Genomic DNA, 20,233 nt, shown 5'->3' with positions numbered 1-20,233 from the left:
TTTTGTCATATAATTTGGGGAGCAAAATATAAGATAGATGTGATCTCCAGATGACCTAACATGATGTAAACGTAACTAAACAAATAATATACAATTGGAGATTTTAAAGGAAAAGTTCATGGAAAGCTTCCAAGAAAGAGACATATTTGAAAGTTGATTTGGATACGACATTTAGTTACAACGTCAAGATAAACATTGTCTGTTATTGGCAGCTAACTCTGCTTTTGTTGCATATCAGTTGCTAACCAATATAAAATGAATTTGTTTTTGCCAGATCATACTGGTAGCATTGACAAAATGACTGTTAAGTTTGCATAGGTTTATGGGAAAATCACACACCAAGGATCACACATATTCATATATTATTTGGATCCCTTTTACAACAGTTGTGGCTGTCCTTCAACATTTTTCACATTAGTTTACGAATTTTTAAGCTTCTCTGGGAAGAATCACAATACACAAATCACTTTGTCCAATGAAACCCCCCAGAAGAGACTTCTGAATTTTTGCATGAGAAAAAAATTCTTTCTTAATATCAGACACACACAATGTCATGTTTAGCCACTGACAACAGGATGAGAAGGTTAAGACCCACAACTGAAGTTCTTTCAGATTTCAGGACAGAATTTTACTTTTCTCTTAGCAATAATAACACTTAATTTATTTCCTTCACCATATTGGTTTTGAACTGCTTTTAATAACTGAGTAACCAGATGTTCTGAGGGTATGATGATCCTCTTTCAGATGCAGAATTCCAAAGAACTACCCTAGAGTCTAGTAAGACAAAATGTGTTCAGTGTAAAATGTAAATAAATTTGTTTTCTTGAAAATGAATAGTGAGAAGAAAACCTGAACACAAAATTAAGGCACATTTCTATTTCTAAATATATATATATTACAAAATCGTGAACAATTTTTAATCCATCAACCTGGATGCCATTTTAAGTTTTGGAAAGATAAAGATAAAATGCAGATTTCCTTCCTTGACCACTTATGACTTACCCTTGAACTTAGGTGAACTGCTCTAGGGTAAAAAGACTGAACTGAGTTCATTTAGGGCCTCATTTGATGAAAGGCAGAAGATCGTGATCAAGAGCATATGGGATTGGAGCTGGAGGAGAAGTTGACATTTTTATGGAATAATGATGATTAGTAAAACTGGACTTTTCAAAATTCTCTGTGCAGCTAAGACTTCTTGGTGTTCACAGATTTACAATCTATGGACAGAAACAGAGCAGAAACTTTCATCGCTAAGGTATCTCATTTCAAGAAAACTTTACCATACAGTCAAAAAATCTGTATGTCCTGAGAGCAGAAGTGAAAGAGGTTTCTCAGTCATTTTAAGTCTTATGCTGTTCCCTGAAGAGCCTGAAGGCTCGAGAGGTCACACATTAGAACTAGTAACAAAAACAGAAAAGCACTATCTATAATTTTTTTCAGATGACAAAACAAGAAACCCCACCATTGATCATTTATTGGAGGAACCAAGCTTCTATATATTTTCCTTTAATCAGATTTCTTAAAGTATATTTATGTGATTTATATTTGTTGAAGAAGAATCAGAAATACCCAAAGAATTACATAAAAGCCTGGTGCTAGGAGCGCTGACAATCCATGGAAAAACAACAACAACAACAAAAAAAAAAACACACACACACACACACACACACCTTTTCTACAAAAAACATTTTCTATACTAAGGAAAATAGATAATACTGTAAACAATGGAGTCTGAGCATGTCTCTGAAATTCTTTTCTCAAATGTACAATTTAAAGGAAAAAAAAAATATATCAGACTGTGACTGAATAAAATTATGTATATGTGCACCTTAGCAAGCAGCACAATTAAGAAAGAGCACAGACTTCAAAGACAGTGTTGACAAGCTCACATCTTTTAAACCATTTTTTTGGTGTGAATCAGATTACTTCAGATTTGTTTTTGTTTGGTCCCATAAACCAAATCCACCTTTGAAGCAGGAATGAAATAGGAGAATCTTGAGATCACATCTGCCAGGAACCCAGTTCTTTCACTCTGGGATCACTCCACTATGTGAACCAAAGACAAGTGGGGACAGCTGAGATTCACTTTGCAAGTGCACTCCTGATGATATTAATACAGACACACTGTATGTCTCTCAAATTGTGATTCAAACAGATGGTTACATCTATTGAAAGAGATGGAACACTGAAAGAGAGGATCATGAAAGATAAGTGAGAAGTAAGGTGACAAAAAGTCTGAGGTGGACAGCAAGAAGGGCAAAAAATCAACAAAACAAAACAACAAAATAAAGGAGTGAGAGAAAAGAAAGTGCGTAAAGGAGGTACTCAAAGGAAAAGTTCTCCCTAAGCCATACAGTGCAGGAATCTGAACCAAAGTACCTGTTCAATGATGAGAATGTTGCATAGATATATATTATTTATATTTGCAGTTTAAAAATATATTTATTATTTCTTATGATTCAAAGTGATTGACCAGCTGGATCTGTAATGTTCTCTGATCTACATGTGTTCATTATTTTATTAAATACCCTGGCTTTAAACAAACAACATACATACTAAAAGAACAGCAGATTTATTTATTTATTTTTTAGTGACTTTTGAACATAGTCTAAGAATAAAGTTTTCAGTAATTATGTTTATCACTATTGTATTTAGTCAGTTCTCAGGAGAATACGCTGTCATTGACTTTAACATGCAGTGTCAGTATTTCTGAGTAAATGACCAAAAACCGCATCAGCCTCTCCCTTCCCTCATCTTTGTTATACCACCTTTGAAGAATAATCTTACAGGAGGACCCTAGACACTGTCATTGTTCATCATCTAAAATACAAGGCAGAGCAATAAAGATAATGAATGTATATTTGGACAAGATATGTCAGTTAGAAAGATCTGTAGTCTCTTTGCAGGTTTCCCACACATTATTACACAGCGTTATGTAGCTGTCTTATTACTGATTTGGTTCACCTTCTTTATTATCACTTCAGTGCCACCATCTCAGCTGCAAAATATATTTAATACTACAACTTATCAGTTCTTAAGTAAAGTTACATCAGTATGCAAAAATTTCAGGCTCTTTTCAGAGTTGTTCCATTCCTGCATTTAAGACGGAACAATCATAACAAAATCATAGTTTGAGGGCATCTTGATTTTTGCTTCCCTTAACTCTTGAGGACAGAGAACATCCAAACTAAAGGGTTATAACCTTTTTCACACGTCCCATGTTTCCCTCACACATATTAAAAATGCCTCTTAGGACATCGTTTGATGAAAACCAGCCCCTTCACACAACTTTGGGGAATCTGAACAAAGGGGTTTTGATATAGTAACTATGGAAATTGAAACTGGGTCAGGAAAATAGGATTATCAGCCATGACTCTGGAGAAAATTGCTACAGGATCTTTAATAACCACATTAAATAAGTATATATAGAAATTTTCAGAATAGAGTCATTTGTATATTCCTTAAGGAAAAAAAATAAAATAAAAATAACTTTTTTATTCTTTTTAACCTTTAGAATATAACACACAAATAAATCCTGGGAAAACAGTTATTTCCTCCTTTTCAGTACTAAAAATATTAACTCTATTAACATAGTATATATTTTAAAATTTAATGAAAAATGGATTAGTGAATTAAAAATAAACAAATAAATAAAACCCTAATCTTCACATCTGAATTTGTGTTTTATTCTTAGTTTGTTTCTTGTTTTATTCTTAGTTCTTATATATTGTTAATGCAGTATATCAGATGGCTCACTATATAAACCAAAGTATTTCACAGTAACTTGCATTGGAGTTGTAACATTCCCTTTGTAGTTTGAAATGCTGAGGCAGCACATCTGACAAGGGACATGTAATGCTACCATCTAAGTGAAAGTTCAACCATGTAATACCACCACTTTGATCACTTCCTTTGAACATTACATCCTTATTTTACAAGGAAATACCTGAGCCTTTTCCCAGAGATTTCTTTTGTTATCCTAACTTGCTAATTCTATCACCAACACTCTGTAGCACCGATATTGACACCTGGCAGGAAAAGGAAGATGAAATACATTGAAGAAACTTTATATTCACTCAAGTCATATTAAAAAACCAAAGTATGCTTTCATTTAGCATGATGACTTTTCTTTGGCAAAACATTAAAAGTCGTGGAGATGCTCTTTTGGCAGCTTGAAGTCTGGTGTAATGTTTACCATGTTTGATTTAGGTACTTAAGTGTTCTTTTTTAACATGGTTTAGCTAAGTCCCAAGTATTTAATGTCTTTTCCTTTCCATTATTCTCATTATGTAGGAAAGTATTATTGCATACATTTTAGACAAAAGGAACTAAGGCAAGAGAAAGTTAGGACCACAAAGGATTTAAGTATGCCAATTTTGCAATATCAATGCCCACTTTCTTTACAGTTATCTATGAATATAATACACAGTCATCAATTAATCAGTACATTTCTCTATACATTAAGTGGATAGACAAAGTGGTGGAAATGTAGAAGTCAGAGTGCTAAAAGATGACAAATGCAAACCAGCAAATAGGGAATATGGGAGAAGGGTTTGGATAGGTATATCCTTCACTCCTCTTTGCTCTAACATGTCTTGGAATTCAGAGACACAGAACAGCAGAACTACCTGTTTCTAGAGTGTTTCTACAGCTGTTAAGTATAGAATATTCTTTTTCCCATATTTGGGTTTACCAACTTTTCTCACAAATTTGAAACTTATATTACCAAATCTAGGCCATTCAGTTCCTATCCTAATGTCAACTGAAAGTTTTGTGACATAGGTCCAGGTTTATCTTCTTCTAGATATCTAAAATAGTAAATGCCATTCTCAAATTCTGTTGTAACAACTGGTATACCTTCATTAATCAGAGAGGACTTGCATTTGTAACTTGGCTTCCTATGACCTAGACAATCTACCTACAAAACCATCCTTTCTTTACACTGTAAAATAAGTGTATACTAAATCCCAAAGAATATAATTATTTAAAACCTGGTGGTTTTATGTGTTTTTTATTTTTTATTTTTTGTTGTTGATGTTTTGTTTGTTTGTTTTCAAAGATTTTATAATCTATGGTGCCCTATAAACACTGCCTCCTCTTTCATGGTTGTTGCTTTTTCTGTCATTCCTGTCATTCTTATATTGAATCTCGACAGTTGAGATTTTGTGCTTTAGACTGATGACTGATGACAACTGCTTTGGAGAACACAGTCCATCCTTTACGTTCTGGAAGATGAACTGAAGAGACAGCAAATACGGACAACTAGTGAGAGTCATAGAAAAACTATAAAATCAGCTTCAGTACAAAGGTTGTAATAACACACTGCTGATGCCTTCCCTTTCTATTATTGACGTCCATCCTTGCCACTGTCTTATCAGACAATAGCTAATGCCTATCACACACCATTTATGATTACAGTTTTAAGCAAGACCTTTTTCCAGGCCTTTATTTCTCTTATAGCTGTTCCCATTTTGTCTTAAGACCAGAATTACAAATATGGCTCTGCCACTGCATGATCACCTGAGCATGGCATTGTCATTTGCTCTCCTTTAGCTCTTTCTGCTTATGTGGTCTGTGAGAAATGGATAAAAAACTGCTCTATAAGTGGGAAGTATTTTTTTTTTTTTGGTGACATGGGGACAACAGATGAGCCTAAAACATTTCCATACCTAAATCAGAAATGTAGGTAGATGTAGCAACTTGTTAAATTATACCACCCTGTTTAAGGACTCAAAATTTCAAAAGCATACATACTTTCCTTAAGACTTTTTGTAGGCATACAGAATAAGTAAAGGAAAAACACTCAATTATAAACAGAAGTTTCTGAGAATAGAGACACTATGGATCACTTCTGTTGTTTTCATATTTTTGCTAATAAAAACATTTACTTAAGGAATATTAACTTCCATAAGATTGCAATGTTCATTTATCCCTAAACCATAATCTCCCTCTTTTGGTGTCTCGAAAAGATAAAAAGCTTTACCAAATCTTAAAAAGAAAGAAGGGTGGGGGAGTTAAGCTCGTAAATAAAGAACATTATATAGGAAAAATATAGGTACATACAGAAGAAGTAAATCGACAAAAAATTGAAATAAACAGTAGGGAATATAATATCTATGGGAAAATAATTTTAATTCTTCATTTACAACTTACACACACAGATTTCATAAATGTGTTATGTGAGCTACATATGTATTAATAGACTTCTTTCTTTGAGTCTTAAGTTCAGATGAAACATTGATGGAATGACTTCTAATAAGTTTTTAAAATCCAACTTGTTACAAGACAATATTTAAGCAGAAAAAAAAAAAGAAAGGAAATATATAAATTAATTATTTGCATCTCTTAATTTTTTTTTCAAATCTAGTCTTAGGTTGTTATAACTGATGACCCTTTATGTAGTGACACTTAACAAGACAAGTATCTTCTCATGGTCTAGGAATACCACAACAGTAGTTTATATATCACTTTCTTCCAGTCAGACTTGAAGAAACTTTTAGGAATGTCTCTCTGAAAATAAATAAATAGATAAATAAATGCTTTTTTCTAAGTATGATTTGCCATCTGTTCTCAGATAGAGCTAAAGAGATATACTATTTCTATGTTTGAGCTTGACCTTTTCGGATTAATGTCAGTAGAACTGGCATAAATTTTTGACAGCACACTGAAGAAAAGATATGAGTACTCTAGAGGCAATGTTGTATATACGTGCTTTCCAGTACCATGCACAATCAAACATGCGAGGAATGCGTAGAAGCAAATGGATTTTCCCCCTATTTGTCCTAAAGAAATACAACTATTCTGGCTTTTACTTTTTAAACAGTGTTCTTAAGATCTTAAAAAACAAAAATGTAAGAATAACTGCATAAAAGTGGAAAAAAAAATGTAACCTTAAAAATATTAAGAATATATATATTGTTTAGCACTATCAAAAGATGAAAAAACCTATCAGCATTTAATTTTAAAACAATTCAGATTTAAAATTTCACACCTTTAAAAAGAGAGAAAATCCTAACAATAGCATACACTTTTTCTTATCCATTGCGTTGTAAAAAAAAAAAAAAAAAAAAAAAGGAATGTTAATTACTTTCACTATTATTATTTATTTGTCTCAATAGCAGAAAAACCTTAATTTCATCCACCCTGAAACTATGCCCAGACCACAAGAATCTGAAAGCAAGGGAACACCTATAAGTCAAGGAAGAATGAAACAGAGACTGCCAAAAACTGTAATTTTCCTTACTTGGTTCTTTGCTGTGAAATGCATCATGGGTACTATAAGGTCATTCACTGAGGTACCTGTGTCTGTCACACTCATAGTTCCTAATCCTAAATCTACTGTGGCCAAGAGAAAGATTCTCACTTACTTCAGCAGCAAATAAAATAATGATTGCACCTTAAATTTACATTTATTCTCTTTTTTCACTGCTTCCGTTCAAAAATTATTCCATTCAGTGTGACATAATAAATTTCATACTATTTCCAACTGAAAATTTACGTGAAAACCATGAGTTTCAATGAAATCTGATAGTTCTGATGAAATAACAGACTTTGGTGAATCTACCTCTGTCCAGGTTAAGTTATGTTGACTAGTTGGGGATGAAGATAAAGCAATGGAAGTGTAATGTTGCTATATACCTCCTTAGCTGGATAAATTAAAAACATGGAAAGTAGGTTTTTGAACACACTTTCATTTTTTTTGTTTGTGTGCTTGTTTGTTTGTTTTCTTTTATGTATAGTTACAAGTTATGCTACATAGGGCTCAATTTCCAATCCCCCTAACATTTCCCTGCATATGGGACACAAGCATGTGATCTACTCATGTTTGGAGTTTTCAACAGGATAGTCATGACTGTCCATGAGCTTTCTAGTCCTCTAAATGCTTCCATAAATCAAATACTTAAATGTTTTATGGTCCTTCTCATTCTCACTTTATGCTTGCAAGGTTGAAGGTACAGATCTTTTCATAAAATCATAGAATGGCTTGTGTTGGAAGGGATCTTAAAGACCATCTAGTTCCAACCCCCCTGTGATGGGCAAGGATGCTACCCACTAGATCAGCTTGCCTAGGGCCTCATCCAATCTATTCTTGAACAATTCCAGGGATGGGGCATCCACAACATCTCTGGGAAACATGTTCCTGTGCCTTACCTCCCTCTGAGTAAAGAATTTCCTCCTAACATCTAATCTAAATCTCCTCTCTTTTAGTTTAAAACCGTTCCCTAATGTAATATGACTACCTGCCCGTGTAAAAAGTTGTTCTCCATCTTTTTTATAAGACCCCTTTAAGTATTGAAAGACCACAATGAGGTCTCCTCAGAGCCTTCTCTTCTTCATGCTGAACATTCACAGCTCTCTCAGCCTGTCTTCATAGGAGAGGTGCTCTAGTCCTCTAATCATCTTTGTGGCCCTCTTATGGACCCACTCTAACAAGTTCATATCTTTCTTATGCTGAGGACCCCAGAGCTGGATGCAATACTCCAAGTGGGGCATCACAAGAGCAGAGTAGAAGGGGACACTCACCTCCCCTGTCCTGCTGGCCACTTGGTCTGACTATGATGACTTTTCAAATATGATGGAGAGTAGTGGCTTGACAACTACATCAGCTAGTTCCCTCAGGATCCTGAGATGCTTATCTTGGACTTTATATGAAGTGGTGAACAGCTCGCTAAGATTATTTATTTGTTTATTCATTTATTTATAAATCTTATTAAATACTGGTGGTAAATACTGGATCAGTTTGGGCAATTTTAATGTAATTTTACAAACTATGCTAAAAAAACTTTAAGGAGTTATCCAAAAACAAAACAAAACAAAACAAAACAACAAACAAACAAACAAACAAAAACACTTTAGCCTGAAAAACTTGGTCTTACTAGATGTCTTTAGTCAGTGGAGGAAAAAATGTTCTGAGGAATATTCAGAATATCTGAATGTTTACTCTGAGATATCTTGTGAAGTAACCTCTATTTCCTTTGAAAAGTAAAGGAATTGGCATCACTCAATGATAGCTGACAGTCCTAAATACATAAAAACTCTCCTAACCAAATTTCCAGGAGGTTACATTGGAAATTTGAAGACAAGGATTCCTATATATTGCCTTTAATATTATCTCTCCAGTGATTTATTTTAAAGACCATTCTGAAAATCAGAGCTTAGAGATTTTACATATGTTCTTTAGTTGTGTCTAGAATTAAAATCTCTTTAAAATTGTCATTCTTTGTCAAATTCTCATAGCTACAAATGGGTTGTATCGGTATTCATGAAAACTGCAACATGACTGCATCTTGAGATGAGAACTGGCTGCCGTACACTTTCCTTCTCCTACTATCCTTGTTTCCCACAGGAAGGAATATAGGCAGATTGGCCAGAGAAGCATTTTCTACTCCAAATGTTTTATTTCTGTAGATAGTGAGCAAAACAGAATTGTAGGATCAATCTCTGCTTCAAAAAGAGCTGCCCAACTGCTTAGTTTAGATTGAGCCTTTGTGATTTTACCCCAGATTTACTTAAGTTAATAGCAAAACCTACTTTTGACTGTGGTGGACTTTTGGAAAACACCTTAATTATTACAGTAATATGGGACAGCTCTAGTAAGTCTAAAATAAGAATGTCATTATATTGCATTTTGAAGCAGTAGTAATACCGACATGCACATACACACACACATATATGTACACAACAGGATATTTTTAAAAAGATAAGGCACAAATGAAGTGAACAGGAACTAATTTGAACTGTTTTAATGACAAGAAAATTCCAGAAAGTTATACATTTGAAACAATGCTGATAAAACATAGAAATGAAATTCGGTTGAAAATTTACAGTGTCAAACATCATTAAGAATAAGTAATGTTATTTTCAAGGAAAATATGCTAAGGCAACACAATAGCTAACAAGGGCAACAGACTTTTTGTCATGTATCTGACATTTACCTTTGTTTTAAATTGTGTGGTTAATTCATTAGAATCATTACCATTACCACATACACAGAAATGCATTCAAGACAATATACATTATGTCTCTCTGAAAACAGAAAATCTGGAAGAATTGATAAGGGTATTTTAGAAGGAAGTTAGGTTTTCCTTCTGAGTGCTCAAGACCTGATCTTTGGTGAGTCTTATCTGAAGTGGTTTCTTTAAGCTGAAGCAGTATCTTCATGGCTATTCTAGTAACATGGGAGATTTATGAATTTTACTTATTTGCTCTGGTCAGAACTACTTTTCTTTTTTTGTCAGTTTTCTTGGGCAACTGAAGGTTTTGTTAGCAAGTTAGAAGTTAGGTTTTGTTAGCAAGTTAGAAGTTATGTTTGTCAGGAGATCCTTCTACAGTGAACGTACCACTTTTTTTTGTCCATTAAGGTTAACAGGTTTCTACACTTTAATGTAGTATTTCTTCCCCTCTTCTCTGGGTGTATGCTGACGTGGAAGCAGATCAGTCCAAATAACAGGCACTGCTACATGTTCATGTGGTTTTCAGTCATGATAATCTTGCCCATGCTCTTTTCCACAGATCTGTCTGAGTACCATACAGACTGCAGTAAGTGGTACATGCCATCCTGCATATTTCAGCAAGTCACCACAAAGCAAGAGTTGCACTCCCATGGGGTAGCTTTAGAATCTTGCTGATTGCATTACGGGAAAGGTTTTCTTAAGCTACATAAATGGTTTATTATTCTAACTCATTATAACTTTCCTATAACTGTTGAGGATACTGCAGAGAAATAATATTCTTAACTGTTAAGGATTAACTTCATTTTTATAATGAACAGTTTGACATCAGAATTCCAAAAGGTATTTAACCAGTATGAGGATTACATATACACAGATACAATCTCTTTGTTGAATAACTTGGTGATTATTGTGCCAATAAGAGAGAGCCCTAGCCTTCTACCATCCACACTTTGCCTCCTGTAGATTGTGCCTATGTCACATTACAAGATTTTCAATGCTCCTGCTGTGGGAGTTTTGACACTGAGAAGTCATGTGTGGGAGGTGCGCTTGTCAGAAAGACACTCTGTGATACTCTGTTTGAAACCAACCTGTCTTGTCATGTGCGTTTGCTATAGACCCATGCTGTTTTGAAGAGGCAAACAAGGAATCTTTGTTATCTGTCTGCTATTATGCTTCTTTTTCCAGATTGTTCTTCTTTAGATGAAGCTGAGTTGAGCTAAGATTACATCTGTTCTGAGTTCATTTCTGGCCTCTAAGAAGAGTTTACAGAATGAATAAGGGTGATAAATTTCATAGACGTGTTGACTGTTTCTAAATTTTCAGTTCTGCATATAATCTGAATGATATGAAAATCACACAAGTCATTCTCTCTTGTGATAAACCAATCTATCTTGTACCACTGCCTGAAGTACATACTTATCTAGATAACATTATGATTCACAGTCCACTTGAGCTTTTTGTTAGCTGTGCAGAACTGGTGCTTTCTGAAAAAAAAAAAAAAGAAAAGAAAAAAAAAGGATTTACTGAATCATTAAGGATTATGACACCAATTAACATTTTTTTTTTTTAGAATTGCCATCAATTTTATTATTTATTAATGTATTTATTTATTTACTTATTTATTTATTTAGTCTGATTAGACTATGTCACGGTAGGAGCATAAACACAATTCAGAATGAGTTACCTACTGCATTTCAAGAGCATGTACAGGTTTATCAAGGAGTTATTACTTCCTACGGAAGAGTTTTCTAGCTCGGACAAAAGTACTGTAATCTATCCCTGCCTGGGTTCATAACATTCTTCGGAAGTTTACCAACCTAGAAGTAAAGTGTGTTATTCACTGGTTTAATGTGTAAAACAGAACCTGGCTGGCCTAAAGCCTTGCCTATTAGGGTCAGCCTTTGTTCAAATATATTTGTTGTGTTGACATCAGAGATTTTTCACGGTATCTATGTCTGGTATCTGAGGTGCATGTATACACACGCATATATATTTGAATCCAATCACAGTTTTGCCTACTAAAGAGGCAGTGGTAGTAGGTTGTGGGAGCCTGAAGAAACAGGTAATGGTTGGAGTATACTTTTCTTCTCTGTTCTCTAGGCAGGTGTGAGTCATGACACAAACTGGCACAAATTCTCTTTCCATGTGAATAGAATGTTGCGCCTTATATCCTCAAGTGGTATAAATAGCATAAGTCAATATAGTAGTGCCAATTTACATAAATTTCTACACAGAATTTGGCTAAGTGACAACTCTTAAGGATATGATAACATTCTGCAAGTATTTGAAGGCCATAAACACCAAGCAGGGGGAGAAATGATTTAGGATGGCACAAGGAGACATAATTAGGAGCAATGATAGGAAATTAAGGGAGGAAAAAATTAGGCTGAATATAAGAAACAATCTTCTGACAGTGAGATGTATTAGGCTGTGGAAAATAAGTCTCCCAGTGGACATTCCTTTGCTCAAGATGTTTAGACTGGACAAAGTACTAATACATGTACAACAGGGACTAATTTTGCGATGTCTGGTGCATAGACTAGAAACCAGAAACCTTCTGAAGGAGTTAAAAGAGTTCTGAATTTAAGAAAAATAAATAAATAAAACTTTTTTTTTCCACATTCACCAAATACATGAATGTCTATCTATGTGCATTTATACCTACATGCATACATACATATGTATATACAGAATCTTTCTTTCTTTATTTTTTTATTTTTTTATAAAATCTTATTTCCTTGGAAATGTATGCCTTCCATTCAGTGATAATGGAAAATTTCTTCCCCTCAGATAGCTATTAAACACAAATTGCTACAATTGTTAGCATTTAAGTAAAATCTTTCAAAATCAGGTTCATGCTTTTTGTTAATAACAGAAAAAAAATAATCATCTACTTAGTTTCTTCTATTATAGAGAGGTCATCCTCTTCTCTGTAAAAAAATGGATTTTCTCGTGTATCTTTATCAATATTTTCGTGGATATTGACTTTAGTATATTTCTTACTATGAAATAGCTGAAAAAAATGAAATTGCTCAAATATTCAATTTTAATAATTTTTCAAATGAATGTTTAAGTTACTGTTCTTCCTGCATCTTGTCAGTCTTTAATCACTGAAATGAAGTGGTTCCCAGCTAAATATTTGAAAGACTGATAATAGAAATACATTTCAAAACAACTTTCTCAAAAATATTTATCTGTAAAAAAAGATATCTTTAGAAGACTTAAATCTTTAAAAGATCTTTTAAAATCCTTAAAAAATTTTAAAAGATTTTTAGACAAATCAGAGCTTGTGATTGGGATATTTCTCATTTTATCTTAGATGTATGTCAGCTAAGTAAACAAGAAGTGCTCTGAGAGTAGCTTCTTTCCTTTTTATCTCATTGGTTTATATGTGATTCAATGAAATGCTAATGTGAATTCTGCTCTGCAAAGCCCAGAAAGTACATTTGATTGTTGAGTTTCTAGAAAGCAACAAAAGTATGGAGACCAGCTGCATCTAAAAAAGAAATCTGTTCCAGCAAAGTGAGATGGCAATAAGTAAACAGTTCCAGAACCATAGATATATACAGCCTGTTTTACTGAACATTGTATTGATGCAAGCAAAAGAAAAGGGGAAGTTTCATGGTTTGAGCTCACAAAAGATAAATGAAATTACCTTTTAGAAAAGGTTGTCCTCGTTCCAGTTAGGACAGAGTTAATTTTTCCTCCTAGTAGCTGGTAGGGTGCTATGTTTTGGATTAGGATGAGAAGAGCACTGATAACATGCTGATGTTTTAATTGTTGCAGAGCAGTGTTTACACCAGGCCAAGGACTTTTCGGCTTCTCGCTCTGTCCTGCCAGCGAGCAGGCTAGGGGTGCAGCAGGAGCTGGGAGGGGACAGACCCAGGACAGCTGACCCAAACTGGCCAAAGGGGTATTCCATACCATCTGACGTCATGCTAAACAATATATAGGGGTGGCTGGCCGGGGTGGGGGGCCGGCTGCTCGGGGATAGGCTGGGCATCGGTCAGCGGGTGGTGAGCAATTGCATTGTGCATCACTTGTTTTCTTACACATTATTATTGTTAATACTATTACCATTATCACTATTATTATTATTATTGTTATTATTATTTTCCTGTCTTAATAAACTGTCTTTATCTCAACTCACCGGCTTCACTTTCCCGTTTCTCTCCCCCATCCCAGAGAGGGAGGGGGGAGGGTGAGCGAACGGCTGTGTGGTGTTTAGCTGCCAGCCGGGTTAAACCACAACAAAGGTGTAAAACCAAAGAACATCATATTAGAAATACTTTGGTAACAAGCTATTCTTATTTACTGAGGAGCACATATAACTACTAGTAATTCAGTAATTGTCAGTAGCTTATTTTTTGTTACATATGTTTCCATTTCTATTTCCTTGTAAAATTCTCAGTTACATAAATTCAAATGTATACTATAGCAAGAATTAGTTTATTTTTGATCCATTTTACAGCATTCTTCTAGACTGAAAGTAGACCTACAGCTGTCTTGCCAATTTGAGTAGATATACAGGGAACATACAGATGTTTTAGACTCTTGTCCTGTCTACTACCGACGTAACTTTTCTTGAAGAAAAATCAAGAGAAAATAGCATCATCTCTAGATGGCCCTTAACTATGACCATTCTGGACAACACTTCCAGCATCATGGCATCTCACTAGCAAAGCATTAGTTTGCTGTATGTTATGTGAGACTTGTATCCCCAAATGAGGACCTTTCAGAGTAAAATAAATCTCTTGCTCTTTTGGATTACAAGAGAATAAGAAGCATCAACGTGCTGTGTACTGCTGTACAAGTACATGGTATAGGATATAAATAAATAAATAAAAATCTTCACATTGTCACAATCCTAACATCACCAAAATCTGCTATCAATGATGTTGAATGTATAAACATAACCCTAGGAAATGTGCAGTTGGGAACTGCCATAGATATGGGCCCAAATTCTTGAGATTCTGGGGCAACAACTACCTAACTTCCAAACCAAATGAAAATGATGTTTAGTGCATTTTAAGTGCATTTTTGTAACAATGTGGAGAGTTTATGTCTTTGTGTTCTTTGAATTAGTGTTATTCTAGTTTGACCCAGCCAGCAGCTAAGCACCACATAGCCATTTGCTCACCCACCCCCTCCCTCTCTGGGATAGGGAAGAGAATCAGAAAGAAACGAAAACCTGTGGGTTGAGATAAAGACAGTTTATTAGGACAGAAAATAAAGTAAAATAATAATAATAATAATAATGATAATAGTACTACTAATAATAGCATGTACAAAACAAGTGATGCACAACGCAATTGCTCACCACCCACTGACCGATGCCCACCTTATCCCTGAGCAGCCAGTCCCCCCACACTGGCCAGCCCCCCCATATTAATAATTCAGCATGACACCATATGGTATGGAGTACCCCTTTGGCCAGTTTGGGTCAGCTGTCCTAGGTCTGTCCTCTCCCAGCCCCTGCTGCACCCCCAGCCTGCCTGCTGGCAGGACAGAGCGAGAAGCTGAAAAGTCCTTGGCTTAGTGTAAACACTGCTCTGCACCAATCAAAACATCAGTGTGTTATCTTCTCATCCCAAATCCCAAACACAGCACCATACCAGCTACTAGGAACTCTAATGTAAAAAATTTGGTTTTATACCACTGGAATGACAGACATCTGAGACATTCTTGATTATGTTAGCACTAATTCTCAAGTGATGACAACTTCAAATTTATGTCTTATAATCTTTATTTAGATAAGTCAAATATGTATACTGAGAAAAGAAATGATCACACCCATATCTTTATTTTATTACTTTGACATCAGCTGATGTAGAAAGTTCTATGATTTTTTAATAGTATAATGACTTTCCTAGGTAGAAACACTATTTACCTTCAGGTGACGCTCAATATACAGTCAATGAAAAAATACTGAAATTAATAGGAACCCAGCTAGAGAAACATGCCTTTTACTAGTGTGCCACATCATAAATCATTGAGACTTACCAGTGTTAAAGTTTGCACAGCCCCCTCCCCCACGAGAGCCCCCTTTTTTGTTGCTGAGTGTGACATCATGTGTTATGGAATATCCCTTTGGTTGGTTTAGGTCAGCTGCCCTGGTGATGTCCCCTCCCCATCACTTGCCCACCCCCAGCCTGCTGGCTCCTGGGGGCTTGGAGGGAGTCATGATACTGTGCCAGTACTATGCAGCAATAGACACAACACTGGAGTGATACCAGTGCTGCTCCAGCTACGAGCGCAGAGCACAGCACTGTGTGTGCTGCTGCAGGGAAAGGTGACTCCATCCCAGACAGACCCAGCACACTGGGTAATTCAAAAAACAAGCAGAACTACTACCTGTCTCCAACTCCCTGCACTAGTATTTTTGTGTTTAAAAAGACCAAAATCCTTTCAAGGTAACTTTAGATCTGCCATGTAGGATCAATTTTCAGGTTGATACCATATTTCTCAAAATTGATCACATGAGTATTACTTTTATTTCCCTTCTTTTGTTGGCATTACCTTAGGAAATTAAGATAATTAAAGAATCTATTTTAAAAGAGTAAAAGAAGCTTTTAAACAGAATGAAATGTTTGCCCTTTTCCATACTAATTTTTAACTTCTTATTTTAAGAAAATTAGTGTTTATTATTTATCACTTAGAAGCTCTTAAAGCAATTTAAAATCATAGAAGACTTTATTAGTTATCTTTAGGTTTGACTTCTTCAAGTAGTTAATCTGAGAACATTTACAGGTTTATGAAAAAGTTTGAAGAGACAGCTCATAAACAGAGCTTCACTGCATTCAGAAACCACCAATGGTATATATGATATAATTCCAAATCATATATGTCATGTCATCATGTGATGCAACCTGATTAATGAAAAATAATTTGGGGATTATTTTTGGTCTGGAACAGATAGATGCTCTTTCTTTAATTTCATTTTTGCTCTTGTTTAGATCCCCTAAAATTCAGGAGCTTTATTTCCAGAACAGTTGCAGTAACCAAAGAACACTTTTTGGTGACAATGCGTAATGCCTTTAAAGCTTCTAAGAGCCCTTGCTTTTGACATCTCTAGATCAACGAAGTCCTTGTATCTAACATGGACTTTCAGACATCATAAGAGGAGTCTCAGTAGGCATATGTGACATTACTACAGTAAGGATTAGTGTAATCCTTACTACAGTTATAATTTCCATTTCCATAGGAGGACCTCCTAGATCTGTGATCATAGTCTAAAATATGTTCAGCACAGGGATGAAGTGGACAAAATTTCTACACTCTAAAAAAACCATCCCAAACTCAAATGTGCTTGTCTAAGACCATTTTAAGTTAACACAGAAGTAAAACTGGCTATTTTAATTGCTACAGCTGAAATATAGGCTTTCTTTGAACCTAAACTGATAGAGTGAGTAAGCTACTTTGCAGACATCCATCATGTTGAGTACCCTTCATTTTATCATACAGTCATTGCAGGTGTTGGAGAGTTTCAAGGGTTTAGCTAGTCAAAAATCTAGATAACTTGTCTAACTGCTACTTCAGACCGAATTTGTCTACTTGGAATAGAGAAGATGATTTAGAGACTTGCCCTTTCTCTGCTATCCTGAGTGGACCCATTTTCAAAGTTTTATGAAGTCAGAAAAAAACCTTGCATGTGCAAAAAACAAAGCTTTTAAAAAAGACTGTGAAAAGTAAAACCCTGCAGCTGCTGCAGCACAGGATGTTATGAATCTAATGAGCCTGAATGGGTTAGCTCTTAAGAAGCTGCAGTCTATCATGCAGTTTTTCAGGCACACCTGGAGACTGACATTTTGGCAGGACTTGAGCTGTGGTTTAGTGACAGCAGATGGTTTGTCTTAGTAACCAAGTGACAATGCAAGTCTCTGGATTTTTCTTTCTTTTCAATTTTTAAATTTCTTATAAGGAGTTTATGAAGAACTAAACACATTAGAAATGTCCTAATCAGATGGACTTGTTAGAAAGCATACAATAAAGATACTAAGATATTAGTTCTTAAAATATATTATTTACATGCTGGTTCAAAGGTTTGAAATGATTTTGTGTTGGAGCAAAATAGGTCCTGTATAAAGCTAGTCTGACTTTTATGATTTCAAGCATAACACAGCACACAATAACTAAGATTTTCATATACAGTTCTCCATGTATAACAACAGTTATATTCCTTAATCTCTTTCACTGCTATTTCAGTAGTGTCTGGATGCTGTGCACTCTTGAACTGTCACAGAATATGCTGCCAAACTTACCACTTTGGGCAAAATTGCTATCCAGCATGTTGGCTTTTGTTTCTCTTTTCTCTACTTTTTTTCTTAACCTTTAACATTTAGTATTAAAAAAAAAAAAAGAATCCAGTGTGATAGAATGTCATCATCCTGATTTTCCAAACAGACTGTCGAAATAGCTGTAAGAGGCATGACTTTCCAAAATCCTGTCGCTCAGAGTGCCACAAACTTTGTAATACCACACTCAAAATTTGGTATCATTCCTATGCATTAGAGAATTCAACACTTTAAATAACCATTCTGCAGCAACAAGACACCTGATATTTCATGTTTTCTTTGTCTTCTGGGAAATTTCTTTAGATTTTTTTTTTCTTTTACACATGGTTATGCTGTTGACAAGGCAGTGACAGTTATAAATGCTGTAGCAACCCGTTGTTCTCTCCTTGGGGAAGAGAAGAAACTACTATTTGAAAAGCACACACTCCTGGAACAAGATGTTGGCCTATGTCTTCCTACAACGGTTTCTCCTTTTTGCCTTTTCAACATATTGCCTTTACTGCAGAGACCTAGTTTTTTAACTTTCTTCTCTTATGTATTCCCTTATTTATCTTCTTTCTGGAGGTATCTATGAAAGTATGAATTATTAAACTTATTTTTTTCTTCCTCTGGAACCTAATGGATTCTATATCTTCTGCAACCCATCACAAAGTGAAAACTTCATCTCTTTTCCCAAGGATTCTCCTTCAAAGAGAAAGGAAGATGCTTAAATTCAAAAATGATACAAACAGACTGAAGAGGGTCCAAAGGAGTGCCACAAAGATAATCAAAGAGCTGAAAAACCTGCTGTATGAGGAAACACAGAATAAGTTAGGTCTTTGCACCCCGGAGAATAGAAGGCTCAAAGGGGACCTCATCACAGAATTCCAGTACTTAAAGTGTGGCTACAAAGAGGACAGAGGCTTTCTCTTCATGAGCAGCCTTATGGAGAAGGCAAGGGGCAACAGGTACAAGCTGCACTCAGAGATATTTAATCTTGGTATAAGACAGAAGTTTTTTATAGTGAAAATTCACTGAATTTCTTTTACGATGAATTCTCATCATTGGAGGTTTTCAAGATGCAACTGGACAGGGTGCTAGATATCTCAATCAAGCTCCCTTTTCCCACAAAAGGTTGGACATGATGATCTTTCAAGGTCCCTTCCAACTTGGACTGTTCTGTTATTCTGTGGTTAATATCTTTCTTTTCTGCTGAACTGGAATAAACTTGATGGCAGAGGTGAAGAAGGCAAGTGAGTTAATAAAATAAACCTCTGTTTATTTCTGGATTACTAAAAGTGTTAATTTATTTCTTATTAATATTAACTCTGTATGAATTCTGAGTAAACCTATATACCATAACAAATTGAGCTGAATTATTATTAAAATAAATCCTAAATATGTTCATCTTGCCTAATTTGTAGACTGAATATTTTTTAATGTGTATAGATATTATGATTTAAGCTCCTTGTACCTAACTTAACCACTTCCCTAACAAGTAAAAATTATGAAAAGCACAACCTTGTTCTGCTTCTTTAGTCAAAGGATAGACACCAGATCTTGTGGTTGTCCTATAGTTCATCTAAGATCTTTATTGCCTTTCTAGAGCTGTCTGTCTTTTGTAATTGTCAAAGTATGGACCTTGAAATCATTATTCAAAGTAGCATGCAATAAGTTAAAATCTGTAACATTCCTGTACATGCATACATTTTATTCCCAATATAAGCAACATTTTATACGTGTGCAGAGTGGTATAAGGCTGGGACTAATACATGCGTGGAATTAGATTGACCAAGGGCCTGTAGTTTCTTCTGCTCTTACTGTGAATGATAATAACCAAGCACACTGCATTTTGGAACCTATGCTTGGCTGATTTTCATGTTACAGCCCAGGGTATCTAGATAGTCCTACATCTGTGTGGTGATTTCATCCCGATGGACAGCTGAACTCCACCACAGTGACCTCTCACTCCCCCTCCTAAAAGGAAGAGAGGGACAAAATACAATG

The 20,233-nt window shown here is 35.1% G+C and overlaps 1 protein-coding gene across 15 annotated transcripts in view; it reads right to left on the bottom strand.

Moving 5' to 3' along the window:
• LOC308195746 (uncharacterized protein) overlaps window positions 1-20,233 on the bottom strand; it is a 262,179-nt gene that overhangs the window by 14,492 nt on the left and 227,454 nt on the right. For 5 of the 15 annotated variants that reach the window (XR_013951807.1, XR_013951815.1, XR_013951816.1 and 2 more), the window contains one exon: window positions 9,223-11,437. The exons of 1 other annotated variant lie outside the window; for it this stretch is intronic. The gene's annotated coding sequence lies outside the window, so the exon portion shown is untranslated. Of the gene's footprint in view, window positions 1-9,220; window positions 11,438-20,233 lie in introns of those variants that run through there. 9 more of the 15 variants (XR_013951810.1, XR_013951811.1, XR_013951813.1 and 6 more) reach the window with 4 other exon arrangements.

Source organism: Anser brachyrhynchus (genome assembly GCF_964034855.1).
Source record: "Anser brachyrhynchus genome assembly, chromosome: 5".
Classification (NCBI taxonomy): Eukaryota; Metazoa; Chordata; class Aves; order Anseriformes; family Anatidae; genus Anser; species Anser brachyrhynchus.
The sequence above is the reverse complement of the archived record's forward strand: the minus strand, read 5'-3'. Positions and strand labels throughout refer to the sequence as shown.